Genomic DNA, 14,151 nt, shown 5'->3' with positions numbered 1-14,151 from the left:
TGCCACTGGACTCAAACTTTGTTCTGTTGCTTCAGTCCAGCATGGCTACCCTACCTGATTTATTTTGAGTAGCTTTTGGAACTGGTTTTCTAGCATCTCCTTCTGAGACTCCATTTGAAGGGACAAGGTTGGTCCCATGAATGGGTGTGTCTGAGCATACCACTCACGAGCGCATATAGTTCCTGATAGGGAATGGGTTGGTCAAATACGCAAGACGTAAATGTGTGTTTTAATTTAATATTTTAAAAGGAAGGGCTGAATCCAGCTGAAGATTTGAGTGCTTTTATGCCACATTGACTTTAGGAGTAAAATACAGCTTGCACAGTACTCCCCTGTGCTAAATCCAGTTGGATAAAAAAGAGAAGAGGAGGAGGAGGAGGTGGCGGGGATTTATACCTCGCCCTTCACTGGGAGTCTCAGAGCAGCTTACAGACTCCTTTCCCTTCCCCTCCTCACAACAGACGCCCCGTGAGGTAGGTGGGGCTGAGAGAGCTCTTTCGAGAACTGCTCTTTCAAGGACAGCTCTTGTCAGAACTATGGCTTGCCCAAGGTCATCCAGCAGCTGCGAGTGGAGGGATCAAACCCGGTTCTCCCAGAGTCCGTGCACTTAACTACTACACCAAACCGGCCCAATGTGGTTAGCGTGCTGTATTAAGTTCCAGGGGACCCGGGATCAAACCATTACTCTTCTGTGGAAGCTTGATGGGTGACCATGTGCTAGTCACCGAATAAAACGGATGAGCAGAGAATGTTGTAAGCCGTTTTGCTTCCCCATTGGGGAGAAATGTGTGTGTATGGGGGTGTAAGGTAAAGGTAAAGGTTCCCTTGCTCGAAAGCCAGTCGAGTCCGACTCTAGGGTTGCGGTGCTCATCTCTGTTTCAAAGCCGAAGAGCCAGCGCTGTCCGAAGACGTTTCCGTGGTCATGTGGCCGGCATGACTAAACACCGAGGCGCACGGAACGCTGTTACCTTCCCACCGAAGTGGTACCTATTTATCTACTTGCAATTTCTTGCTTTCGAACTGCTAGGTTGGCAGGAACTGGAACTAGAGACAGGAGCTCACCCCGTCTTTACCAAGTGGTGTGTGTGTGGGGTACAAATATATAAATAAATAAAATGATGGACTTTGGTTAGACTGTGCCCCGGGTTCCTAGCCCTCATGGTGTGCCCTTGAAAGAAGGGCGGGGGCGGGGGGGGAATGCCAGCATTGCTAACTACGGTTTCCACCCGGCAGGGTTTCAGTGCCCAGCGCAGCTCTGTGACTTGCAAAAGCAGGATAAAAATAGAAATGAAGGATTAACGGTGCTAAATATGGAACGTTTATGCCAGTTTCCCTCATTTAAATATTTTGATGTGTCGCGGAACGTGGGCTACCTTAACACAGCCATTTGCTGCTTTATTCGTTTAGTGGAGAGCCTGCACAGAGCTTTGGTGGTGTCTCTCCCTCTGGTGATCAGACAGGCCTGGGGTGAGGAGTGGAGGGGGTTTTCATGAACCAGCAGGAAAGGGAAAACGGTGGGCCTTGCTCTTTAGAAGCGTCTGTGTTGCCGTCTCCTTGCTTCAGTTCCTCTCTCTGAGGAAGGCCGGAATGATGTTGCCACAATACTTGCAAGGTGCCCCCCCAAAATCAGTCAATCCTAAAAGAAATCAACCCTGACTGTTCCCTGGAAGGCCAGAATGAAACTGAATCTCAAATACTTTGGCCACCAAATGAGAAGGGAGCACTCACTGGAGAAGACCCTGATGCTGGGAAAGATTGAAGGTCAAAGAAGACGGGGACGGCAAAGGATGAGATGGTTAGACAGTGTCATAGATTCAATAAACATGAAGTTGAGCAAACTTCAGAGGACGGCGGAAGACCGGAAGGCCTGGTGTGATCTGGTCCATGGGGTCGCGAAGAGTCGGACTCGACTGTGCGACTGAACAACAACAAAAATGCAGCACTGTCGGGGTTAAATGCTCGTTGGAGGCCTCCACAGGCTAGTGGAACCATCTGTCCTGGTTACCAACTGCCAGGAGGGAAAAAAGTCCTGTCCCTGTAAATGGGTGCCATTTACCAAGTGGTGTTAACTACCTCCCTGCCATGAAGAGCTTCCAATTTCCCCATGTTAAAAGGGACAGGACATTTCCCCCCCAGGCTTGCTGGCAATTTGAACCCAGACAGAGAACTGGGGGGGGGGGGGAATCAGTGGTGAAGCTCATGGTTTACATAGAGAAAGTCCAGGGTTCAGTCCCCGGCAGGTCCAGTTAAGAGGATCGGGTAGTAGTAGGTAATGGGGAATGCTCTGCTCTCTGCCAGTCCAAGTAGAGAATACTGACCTTGATCGGCCAAGGGACTGGCTCAGTCTAAGACAGCTTCACATGCTGAAGTGGGACTGTGGCACAGTGGCAGAGCTCACCCTTTGCATGCAGGAGGTGCCAGGTTCAATCCCTGGCATGCGTAGTTAATGGGTAGAAGTTGGTGAGATATAGCCCTTGCTTTTCCTGGGATTTCTCTGACCAGCCAGAATGGACAACGTTGAGCTGGGTGGACCAGTGGTCTGATTTGATATAAGCGGCTTCACTAAATTAAAATGAGGAGGGGTCAGGAATACATCTTCCTCTTTAAAGAGCAAGCATATGTTTCATTTTGGGTATCCGGCAAGGCGGGATACAAATGGAAAGCAATAAATAATAAATAGAAGAAGAAGAGGAAGAAGAGGAGGAGGAGGAGATGATGATGATGATGATGATGATGATGATGATTGGATTTATACCCCGCCCTTCACTTGGAGTCTCAGAGCGGCTTACAAACTCCTTTCCCTTCCCCTCCCCACAACAGACACCCTGTGAGGTGGGTGGGGCTGAGAGAACTCTGACACAAACAGCTCTTTTTCGAGGACAGCTGTGCCACAGCTTGTGACTGACCCAAGGTCACATCAGCAGGTGCAAGTGGAGGAGTGGGGAATCAAACCCGGTTCTCCGAGATTAGAGTCCGTGCACTTAACCACTACACCAAACTGGCTCTCATAATAAATAATAAATAAGCTTTCCCGTGCATGCGCACTTCTTCAGATACGTCGACACAGTTTTCCTCAGGCCTTACATATAGGGGGGTGGGTTAGTTGCCAGGAAAGGCTAGTTAGAGTCAAGATGCATAAGTAACTGGGCAATAAGTATAGCCGAGATTGGATTAAAGCAGTTAGTAGAGCTTATGCCCAGAATTAAACGTTGTCGGTCTTCAAGGTGCCCCTGGACTCCAACTTCATTCTGTTGCTTGAGACCGACAGGGCTACCCACCCGAACATGTTTCATGTTACGGATAGCTCCTAAAACCACGGGTTGTGTTCAGAATCCTGACTCACTGCGGAAGCAGGAGGAAAGCGTCTCAGTTTTTAAAGTCTAGGGACCCTCTAGATTCCCAAAGCTAGACAGTGGAGCATAGGCAAAATCCTTGCCAGCCGTGCGTCACATCACAAGTTCAATAGCTGCCAGGATCTTTAAGGTACAGGTTTTCTTCCCTATCAAAACAAAAAGCAGTACGGTGAAGGGTGAGGCATTTCCAAGTAGGGAAACAGCACAAAGCCCACCTCCCTCGGCATCAGGGGAGTGATCCAATCAGATTTTCCTCTGGCGAAAAAGAAAGGTGTGGTCCCCTCTGAGCACCAAAAGGGGTATGCTGGGGATGATGGGACCTGCACGGACAAAAGGAGCACGGTGTGTGGGCCATAGTAAGGAATTGGGTGTGTGACTGAATGAAACAGCTAGTTGAATCCAGACCCACGGTCCCAATTCATACAACCTCAGTGGCTACTTTTTATGGGCCACCCTAAAACTTCCAGCCCTAACCTGGATCACATAGGCTAGCCCAGTCTCATCAGATCTCAGAAGTTAAACAGGGTCGACCCCCGGTCAGTATTTGGAAGGGAGACCACCAAGGAATACTAGGATCATGACGTGGAGGCCAGCAATGGCCTCGAAAACCCCATGGGGTCGCCAATAAAACTCTAAAGTCACGTGTAACTGGCATATTGGCATATAGCTGAATGTCAGGACCCTCAGCAACAATCGAAGCACACACTTGCAAAGAAGGTTTTACTTTATTGAAGCTGAAGATGCATGGACAGGAACACTGTTAGGAATGAGGGTTGGAATAGGCATGACATAGTTATAGTACATTCGTATGTTCATTACCCAATTACTACGGTTCCCGCGCACGCCATGAGGCTTGGGAACCAAACTGCTACCAAAAGCAAAACAGGTACGGCTTCCCACGGGTCAGCCCTGCTAAAGCCAAAGCAATGATCTAAGCACTCCTCCAGTGGCCTTGAAAGATACGTGGTGCAGCTTGCAAGAAAGAACAGCATTTAAGCACAGGGAAAAGGTATGTGCATCTGTGTAGAAGAAGGTATGCGCATGTGCGAAGGAAAAACCATTTTGGCAGCTTGCTGACACTGAACATCATTTCCAGGGCTGCCACTTTTTACGTTCAGCGGGTGACGGTTCTTCCGCACGGTGCCGTGCAAAAGGAGGGAAGCTTTACCCATTCAATTTCTGCCTGTCACACAACTGTTCAAGGCCAGGTCTTCTGTCATAACAGAGAGAGGAAAAATATTCCAGTAGCTGCTATAATGATTCCCTGGATCCATTGTTTTCAGTATGTACTTTGTTTTTTAAAAAAATCTCCTACTATGGTGACAGTGATCCCAGAAGGTATATTAGCCCAACAACAAATGACTTTGCGGCCAGCCAGTCAGCTTCTCTCCGCAGCAGAGGCTGCACTCTGCCCTGGCCAGCCAGCTCTCCGGACTCTGCACTTTACCGGCACCGGCGAAAGGAAAGATTGTGGGCAGGAACACAGCCAATGAGTCAGGCTGGCTAGAACGCAAGCTCCTTCGTGCATTTTCCGCCCATTCATAAATCACATACTCGATTTAGAGGAAGAAACAAAAAGCCAGCCATCCCTGAAGCAACATCAAATTTCATAGCTGCAGGAACCCAGTAATGACCACCAGCAGTTCCAAAGCAAATCTCTAGTGCTTGCAGAGTTCCATATATGCACACTGTCTCCATACTCCCTACGACAGCCCTGCAAAGCGGGACCAGGTTGCTTCTGTGAGAAATGGCAGAGAGGGCCTTGCTCACCCAGTGGAAATGGCTGGCAGCAGACCGATGAACAAATGGAAGCTCTGCCGCACGCCACTGGTAGCTGACCTGTGGAATCCATTGCCAGAGGATGTGGTGCTGGCCACAGGCTTGGGAGGATTTCAGAGAGGGCTGAATGTAGGCTTCTGGCTGGCCATGAACTGAAAGAGGCCTCCGGGTTCGGAGCCTTTTCTGACTGCTTGTCTGGCTGACAGATGCTGGGGAGCATCTGATGGACAGATGCTGTCGCCGGCAGGCCCTGCTTGTGGCCTTTCCTGTCTGGCCACTCTTGGAGACAGGATGCAGGGCCAGATGGACTTTTGGCCTAATCCGGCAGGACTGCCACTCTTTTGTTCCCAGGTCCAGGGATATTCTGATGCACAAACAGCACTCTTCTTTCTCTGCATTTTCCCCCTTTCTACCATGACTGACTTGGGAGATAAAGCAGCTCTCTCTGTCCCCCAGCCTGCATCCCTTTTCCCTTGCTGATCCTTCACCATCAATGTCCGACTCCTTTCCCTAAGGGCGTGCCACGGCTCATGGGAGAACATCATCTTTGCACGCCGAAGGTCCCAGGCTGAATCCCGCACATCTCCAGTCAGGTAGCAGGAGACAGGGAAGACCTCTCTGCCCGAGACTCTGGAGCGCTACTGGCAGTCAGAGTAGACAGTGCTGACCTGGACAGGCCAAAGGTCTCACTCAGTCGAAGACAGCTCCACGTGTTCCTGTAGATCTGTCAGAACAGTCGTCAGATGTCCCTTGGAAGGTTTCTATGCTTGGCATTTCCAGGTGAAAGGACCCAGCAGTCGGTGACGGGGAAGACCTCTGCCTGACAACCTGGAGAGCGGCTGCCAGTCAGAGTAGACGAGACCGACCTTGATTGACTTAGCAGAAGGCAGTTGTCAAGCGTTCCTGTGTCATTTCACTCAAGCAGGTTTTTTACAGTGCATCTATTGGGCTTTTCCCAACGGATCTTCCTCTCCTTTTGTAATGTTCCCCCCTCCCCAAACACCTTGTCTAACTTTAGGCTGCGAGTTCTGCCTGCTTTATTTTTAATCCCTCAGGAATATATACCCTTTACCGAAAAGGTAGAACTTCACAATGGCTTCTTAAAAAAAACACACCTTTCCAGTTTCACCTGTGCCTCGGGGGAATCTGGTCAGTTTCACTGTTGCCCTTTTATAGCCTTTGTTATAGATAAGACAGATGTATAGATAAACCAGATGGGTAAGAGAGCAAGAGACTTCTGTGACAGGAAGTAAATACAGCCACTGATGGGTACTTCCCTAATAACATTCGCTGCTGCTGTTCTTGCTCCTGCAAGCAGCCCTTTGGCTTGATGTTAGGGCGTGTGCTAAAACCCAGTGTTGTGTCATGTTTAGATTTTCACGATTGGGGATCTGGGAGATCAAGGTTCAGATCCCTACTCTGCAAGACCACAATACATTCTGTAAATTAAACGAACTTGTGCATGTGGAAAACAGGCCTCATTTATTCTGATGAGCGCCAGCGTGGTGTAGTTGGCAGAGTGCTGGGCTGGGATCTGGGAGACCCAGATTTCGGATTCCCGCTGTGCCGTGGAAGCTCGCTGGGTGTCTTGGAGCCAGTCACTCTCAGCCTAAGCTACCCCACTGGGTTGTTGTGAGGATAAAATGGAGGAGAGGAGAGCATGATGTAAGCTGCTTTGGGACCTTCCGGGGGAGAGAAGTGGGGTATAAAATAAGTACATAAAACGAATAGCGTATGCTCCCCAGTGACCCTGCCCACATCCCTTTGGGTGCCAGCTTGTAAGGCAAACCCTTCCTCCCTTCCTCCTTCGATGAGTCCGTGTGCCATCCAACCCCACTCTTTCTTGTGTTCTCTTGGCCTTGGGCTCTGGGGGGGATTCAGCCCGGCCAGCATCCAGCAAAGCCCTTGCCTGCCCCATGAGGAGCGAGTTGGCAGAGCAGACCAAAAGGCTTGGGGGAAGGAGGGGGGGGAGCGGCATTAATATTGATGAGGCTGCAAATGGGATCGAGCTGGTAAAAGGGCATGAAATATTAACGCCCGAAACAACTTGCCGCCTGGTAACGCGGGGAGGTTTGGCACCCTCTTCTTCCCCCTGGCCAACAGCTGGGAATTCCTGGCTTCTCCCCCACCCCACCCCATCCTTTTGATGCAATCGTTTATTTGTTTAGGTATCTCTAGCCCGGCTTCTCTCCCCAAGCGGGGAACCGAAGCAGCTTACATTCTGTCCTCACAAAACTAACCCCCCCCCCCGGCCCCTGTGAGGTATGTGAGGCTGAGAGAGAGTGACTGGCCCATGGTCACCCAGCAGGCTTCCAGGTCAAAGTGGGGATTTGAAGCGGGGTCCCCCAGATCTTAGTACGACAGTCTGACCACTACACCATGCTGTCTCGGTGCCACGCCTCCTCGGGAGATGTTCGGGACTCCCTTTTCCTGGATCCACAAGAGCACACAGGGAAGTTCTTAAGCAGAATGTCAGTGGTGTTTGTAAGAGCATCCCCAACCAATGACCCCTCTTGAAGTGTCCCTCACCTTCCCCCCTCCCAATTCTGTGCTTTGAATAACCTGCAGCAGGCGGAAATGCCCCAGAGGCAGCTTCTCCATGGCGAGAGGTCATCTGTTCCTTTTCCAACCTGTAATGCAAAAACCAGGGAAGATAAAATAGCCATGGTATCTGCCACATTCCCTGTCCAGAGAAATCTGTTTCACAGCCTTTTTTCTATGGCTTAGTTCTCCTAGAGATGAGTGAAGTCAGCATTTAGGCTGTATGCCTTCAAACTGCAGGTGCAGGCTCACATAACCCCTTCATTTTTATTTTTATTTTTTAAAAGCTTCTCATTTGAGGGGGGGGGAGTCCTTCCACATAGATTAGTAGAAATCAGATGCTGCATCCACATGGCTTGGATTCTCTGATTTGCATTCATCATCGCTGCGAAGGCAGAGGCATGTGCATCAGCAATGGAGCATCCACGTCGGAATTTTCTGCCTGCTTTTCTCCATCAGCTGCCTTTTCCCCCTGCACCACACCACCGGAGTGCTTTTTGAGGTTTCCATTTCCTTTTAATTGGTAATTGCTGAACTGCTAGGAGTTTATACTGCCGCAGCAATGACTGGTTTCTTTCAAAGCCCTCAAGAAGCCAGTGCTGCAGCAGGGGAAATGGGGGGCTGTGTGGGGAAGGGGGAAGGCACCAGTTTCGGCAGGACCGCTGAAAATGGGAACCTTCCCATCCGGCCAGCACAATAGTGTCCTTGGACTCATCTCTTCCCGACAAGGTGATGGCAAAGCGGGTTTGAGAAAGTGTTCAGTGAGGGCAGGGGAAGGACCAGTGCATGATGTTGTATGGAGCCCCCCCCCCCTGCTCAAAAAAGGCACTCCAGTTTGGGAGCCAAAGTGTTGGGGGCGGAACCCTCTGCATGGAAGCAGTCAGAGAAAAGAGTCTTTGGCTAGCCTTTTCCTATATATTTTGGATTTCTACTCGCAGGGATTTATTTCCATACTGGAGGAGCATTCGAGCCATGTGAGTGCCCACCAATAATCAGATGAGACCGAGCCCAGAGACTGGTTTATGTGTTCAGTGAGGCCTAAGGCCTAAAGGCTGCTGTGGAAGGAAGAGGTTTCCTTTCCATAAAACAGTGGCCATGGGGGGGAGGGACCAAAAACCTGATCATGGGGGCTGTATAATATATATCTGCTGCCCACTCAGAAATCCTCCAGTTACTACTGATTGTATGCTATTTAACCTCTGTGTCAAGGCAGCAAAGAGCAGGCATGAACCCAACGAATTTTCTCCCCGTTTTTGCAACAGAGTCATAGCAGTGGTCAAAACGGCAAGTGTTTTGAAATGGAGAGGTTTCCTGCCCACTTCCTCAGCAAGTCAGGAAAACCACTGCAAGAGGTTAAACTTCACAGTGGTTTTAAAAACCCTTGTCAGTTTCACCTCTGCCAGAGAGGAAAGATGGTCAGGTTCACCAGGGCTGTTTATAACCTTTGCATGCAAACGTGCAGGGTTGCAAATCTGAAAGATTTCATCTAATACTCCCTGAATAAAGCGTACAAAAGTCCCTACGATTACCAGTATTGGGATTTAAATCTTGCAAATTATTGCAGCACCCCCCAAAATACAGCATATTAATGCCAAAGTACTAGTAATCTGGCTTTTCTCCTTCAGAGCAAATGAATTGGGAAGTATACCCGGTCTTGGGAAAAACTGAAAGCCTACTTGTTGAGATCTGTATTCAGTGTTAGTAAACATTGTTCCCATTTATTTAGAAGACTTATATCCTACCCTTCTATCCTACCCTTTGTAAACGGCAGTTTACAAAGAAAATGAAATAATAAAATAAAGAAAAATAACAATGAAATAAAGTAACAAAAATAAGTGCTTATGCTTCTGTGTTTGTAATGTCTAGGCTTAATGGGTGTTTATTTTAATGATTTTTTTTTTTTTAAGTTTATTTTATGAGCTTGTCCTGAGCAGGTCTCTGAAGAGGGAGCATATAAATGTTTTTAAATGTTTAAAACCAACAACAGTGAGACAGCAGCTGTTAAAAGCCCTCCCGCAGCCCATGCGCTTCCTGCTTTAAAACCATGCAACTCTTGCAAGCAACTATAATAACAACAATAATAAAACCAATAAAAACAGCCGTGTCAATTAAAAGAACAGAAGCATAGCTTTTTTAAAAAGTTCACCTTTGGGAGATGGTTCATTTCGCCTACTGCCAAGATCCTCCAGAAATGAATTGTCTTAACCTGTCTCCAGAAGGCCATCAAAAGGGGGTCATTTGACTTTCTAAGGGGAGGGAGTTCCAGAAATCAGAGTCAACTATGGAGAATTCTTATCTCTGATGTTTTCACCTGCCTTCCTTCCTGCAAGGTGAGCTTGCAGAGCAGACCGGCTCCAGAAGATCTCAAGGCACAGACACTGGCCCAGGTGGCCCTATGGGTACCCAAATCTTAAGGCCCATTTAGGATTTTCCACGTCTGGTACCAGTACTTTGCCCTGGCCTGGATGACCCAGGCTAGTCTCATCAGATCTTGGAAGCTAAGCAGGGTCGGCCCTGGCTGGTATTTCAATAGGAGACCTCCAAGGAGTACCATTGTTGTGATGCGGAGGCAGGCCATGGCAAGCCACCTCTGAATGCCTCTTGCCTTGAAAACCCTAAGAGGTCGGCTGTGACCGGATGGCACTTTCCTCCACCACCACCAGCACTCTGCCCTGACCTGGATGGCCGAGGCTAACCTGATTTTGTCAGCTCTCAGAGGCTTGGTGGGATCAGCCCTGGCTCGTCCTTGGATGGGAGGGAGGGTCACAACACGATGGCAAACCCCCTCTGGACGTCATCTGTGACTGGATGGCACTTTCCACTGCCACATCGGCACTTCGCATCAGGCCCAGAAACAGACTGGACACGGGAGAGGTGGTCCCCCTACAGTCCATCCCTGTCAACTCCCTGGCTGTGGCATTTTGTCACAGTTGCAGTTTCTTGAACCATTTTGAAAGGTGCAGCCCGGCATGACTCGTGTCACGATAGTCCGGTCTCAAGAGTGACCAGGGCCTGCGTCACCAAGGCTAGTTCCGTCTTATGCAAATAACGCTGAATGACTTTGATCAAAAGTAAGTGTAATGTTTTTCGTGGTGTGATATTCATGTTATGGCGGTCAGTCTGCATCTCCATGAACCCCAAGGTGGCACAGATCCGTAGGCACAAAGTGAAAGCTGGGGGGTCTGCTGCATAGATGTTGGTTCCTCCAACAGATAAGATTCCCAAGGTTTGTCCAGGATAATTTGGCAGAGGCAAGCAAGATTCTTAAGAGTCTTTAAAACAAATCAAAGGAGATTATTTTGTTTGTGGATGGGCTGAACAAATTCCTGGACAGGTTGCTGCCGGCAGTGATGGTGGTTAAAAGGTTCCTATTTTGATTGGGCGGTGGGAAAATGGGCTACACTGCCTTTTAAAACCAACAATTCCCCCCCTCATGGAGCAGCTGTCTACATGCCAAGGTGTGTGGCTCTACAGCAGGGCACCTGTACACATGAAGCTGCTTTATACTGAACTAGGAAAAAGGCCCGTTGTGGGAATAAATACAACGGCCTCTAGAAAGAGGCTCTGGGCGGGTGTCCCGGCCTTGGACACTCAGTGTCAATTTGCTGTGGTGACCTCAGCAGGGTATAATGACACTGAGTCCACCATTTTCTCCAGAGGAACTGATCTCTGCTACCTAAAGAACAGTTGTAATTTTGAGTGATCTCCAGGCCTCACCTGGAGATTGGCAATGATGGTTCCCCAGAAGGGAATGGTTGGTTTGGAGGGTGGAGTCTATGGCTTTGTACCTGTCCGAGGTCCCACGTCTCCTGAAACCTCACCCTCTCCAGGCTCCACCCCTCACATCTCCAGGAATTCCCCACCTGGAGTTGGCAACCCTATCTTCTTCCCAGCCAATCATCAACCTACCTTTATTTCTCCCTCATTCTTCAACTTTCCACCCCCCACACACCTGCAGCCTCTCCCATGCTCTGAAGCCCTGACTGCTGCGTCACATTGGCTGTCATACGGGGGCCACCTCAGCAGCATATAAGGATACGGAGCCCACCATTTTCTCCAGGGGAACTGATCTCTACCATCTGGAAAGCAGTTGTAATTCTAAGTGATTTCCAGCCCTCACCTGGAGATTGGACACATTTTACCTCAGAACAGAAAACTGTTTAGAATGTTAGAGGCAAAAAAGCCAATTAAGTTGCATATGCAAACGACCTCTGTGTTCCGAGGCAAAGGCTAGTGAGGCTGCATATGCAAATAACCTCTGTGTTCTGACTGGCTATGGGGGGGGGAGGAACAGCAAACTGCTTAGAATGTTGGAGGCGAGACTCAAGCAATGCAGCCAGTGGATAGGGACAGATTCTGAGTGACACAGCAGGCGCCAACCAATTCCGGAGCGTGTGGAATGTTCTAGAGACGTGCCACCACCATTCGGCTTTTATATATAAGGGAGATTAGACCCTTGGTCCATCAGTGTCAGTATTGTCTACTCAGACTGGCAGCAGCTCTCCAGGGTCTCAGGCAGAGGTCCTTCACATCACCTACAGCATGGTCCTTTTAACTGGAGATGCCGGGGATTGAACCTGGGACCTTCTGCATGCCAAGCAGATCTCTAGCACTGAGCCACAGCCCCTCCCAGTTTTGCATGCAAGAGGTCCCGGGTTCAGTCCCCAGCATCTCCAGTTAAAGAATATGTGATGGCTGGCTTTGGGAGAGATCTTTGCCTGCCTGAGATTGCAAAGGATCATTGGTCATCAGAGAAGACAGTACTGAACTAGCTAAAACCATGGTCTAATAATGATTATCATCGTATGGCATTGTGTGTAGTATAGCCAGGAGGTCCTAAGATTGTCTGGCAGCCTAAAGTTCTAGCTTTTTTAGAGTTATGCATGACTAGGTGGTGAGCTAGACTTATTGGGGCACTGAGAGAGCTCTGACAGAGCTGTGACTGCCCCAAGGTCACCCAGCCGGCTTCAAGTGGAGGAGTGTGGAATCGAACCTGGTCCTCCAGATTAGAGTCTGCCGCTCTTAACCACTACACCACACCGGCTCTGAACCGTGGTCTGATTTGATACAAGGCAGCTTCATATGTTGATAGTCAAAAATCCTCTTGCATTTTGCATTCCTGCCCTGTGAGATTTGGTGACAATCCTTTGAAGAATAACAATATTCTGAAACGCGGCAGGTCCCTGGGGTTTCTCAGAGTTAAAAATGCGAGTGCAGGGATTTATTTTGCGTGTTACTGTCTAGAGGGAGAAGAGAGACATGGCAAGTTTCATCTTCTTAGGCAGAATTCATAGGCTGCCGAAAGCGCTTTCCAGCCCCTCCTCTGTTGTTGGGGTCTATGTGTGAAAAGCGAAAAGTCAGCTTCAAATGCACAAGTCAGGTTCCTGTGAAAAACAGGCCGCTGTGAAAGCATTGCTCCGGGGGATTTTTGAGTCCATAAATGGCCAAGCAAGAAGCCTGATTTACAGCCCCGTTTCAGCCTTACGTGCTTTACAGTGCATGTGTGATTTCAGGCTAGTTTTAGGGTGGAAGACAGAAGTGGCAAGGGTATCATCACAAGTAAGTGACAGGTGTACGTGTTTGGGTTTAAAAAATGTGACAGATTGATAGGGGTGCATGCACAGCCCTGATTCAACCTTTCAGTCTTGCTTGCTGTTCGAAATCCCTACCCTTCACTTTCAGCACTGTTTTCAAGGAAAGCAATCATGTTCTTTAAAAACCCATCTTTTCCCCTTGAGAATGCTGGCAACGTAGGAAGTCAGGTTCTGGTTAGCACAGCCAGGAAGGAGCTGAAGGATTACAGTGGGGGAGGCACCATGGCTCAGTGGTAGAGCATCGGCTTGTTATGGTGTAGTGTAGTGGTTAAGAGACTCTAATCTGGAGAACCGGGTTTGATTCCCCACTCCTCCACATGAAGCCAGCTGGGTAGCCTTGGATCAGTCACAGTTCTCTCAGAGCTCTCTCAGCCCCACCTACCCCACAAGGCACCTGCTGTGGGGAGAGAAAGGGAAGGTGATTTAAGCCACTTCGAGACACATGAGGCCTGCTGGGTGACTTTACGTCAGTCACAGTACTCTCACAGCCCCACCTACCTCATAGGGTGTCTGTTGTGGGGAGAGGAAGGGAAGGCGCTTGTAAGGCCTGCTGGGTGACCGTGGGCCAGTCACAGTTCTCTCAGAGCTCTCTCAGCCCCACCCACCTCACAGGCAGAGTTCCCTCTAAACTGAGTTAGAGTGAGCTAGCTCAGTTTTTTAGCCTCCGGCTCACACATTTTTGTCTTAGCGCAGGGAGGATGGCTCCAGAGCAAACTCATTGATGCAGCAGCCAAATCGCTCTCTCACAACTTTAATGCCAGGAGATCACCAAGTAGGATTTTTGCTCACAAGACTCCACGGCTTAGAGGGAGCATTGCTCACAGGGTGTCTCTTGTAGGGAGAGGAATGGAAGGTGATAGTAAGCCGCTCCAAGACGCCTTCGG

At 49.2% G+C, this 14,151-nt stretch overlaps 1 protein-coding gene across 1 annotated transcript in view; it reads left to right on the top strand.

Annotated features, from left to right (window-relative positions):
• SYT3 (synaptotagmin 3) overlaps positions 1-14,151 on the top strand; it is a 37,595-nt gene that overhangs the window by 15,251 nt on the left and 8,193 nt on the right. The gene's annotated exons all lie outside the window — the stretch shown is intronic.

Source organism: Gekko japonicus, unplaced genomic scaffold, assembly GCF_001447785.1.
Source record: "Gekko japonicus isolate JY-2015 unplaced genomic scaffold, Gekko_japonicus_V1.1 scaffold1068, whole genome shotgun sequence".
Classification (NCBI taxonomy): Eukaryota; Metazoa; Chordata; class Lepidosauria; order Squamata; family Gekkonidae; genus Gekko; species Gekko japonicus.
The sequence above is the reverse complement of the archived record's forward strand: the minus strand, read 5'-3'. Positions and strand labels throughout refer to the sequence as shown.